The sequence below is a fragment of the Diachasma alloeum genome, unplaced genomic scaffold (assembly GCF_001412515.2).
Source record: "Diachasma alloeum isolate Michigan unplaced genomic scaffold, Dall2.0 Dall_scaffold_00446, whole genome shotgun sequence".
Classification (NCBI taxonomy): Eukaryota; Metazoa; Arthropoda; class Insecta; order Hymenoptera; family Braconidae; genus Diachasma; species Diachasma alloeum.
The window spans coordinates 70,872-71,153 of NW_021680585.1; the positions used below are offsets into that span (position 1 = coordinate 70,872).

The following is a 282-nucleotide window of genomic DNA, read 5'->3' on the forward strand; positions in this document are numbered from 1 at the left end:
AATAAGCAAAACCACCAACAACTGTTGATGGGAAAATACTCAGTGCAACTCCCCCTACCCTCAGAAAAATCATCAAGTCTCTCAGACTGGTCCAAGGGGGTGCTAGGGGCTGGAAAAATGAAATTTTCGCGTTTTTCGGGAGGACAAAAAATCTCCGAGTAATAAAATGCAAAATGACCAATAAATGTTGATGAAAAAATACTTAGTGCAACTTCCTCAACCCCCAGAAAAATCAAGTCTCTCAGACTGGTCCAAGGGGGTGCTAGGGGGTGGAAAAATGAA

The 282-nt window shown here is 42.6% G+C and overlaps 1 protein-coding gene across 1 annotated transcript in view; it reads right to left on the reverse strand.

Moving 5' to 3' along the window:
• Nucleotides 1–282, reverse strand: part of LOC107042398 (retinoblastoma-binding protein 5 homolog) — an 81,053-nt gene that overhangs the window by 62,643 nt on the left and 18,128 nt on the right. The gene's annotated exons all lie outside the window — the stretch shown is intronic.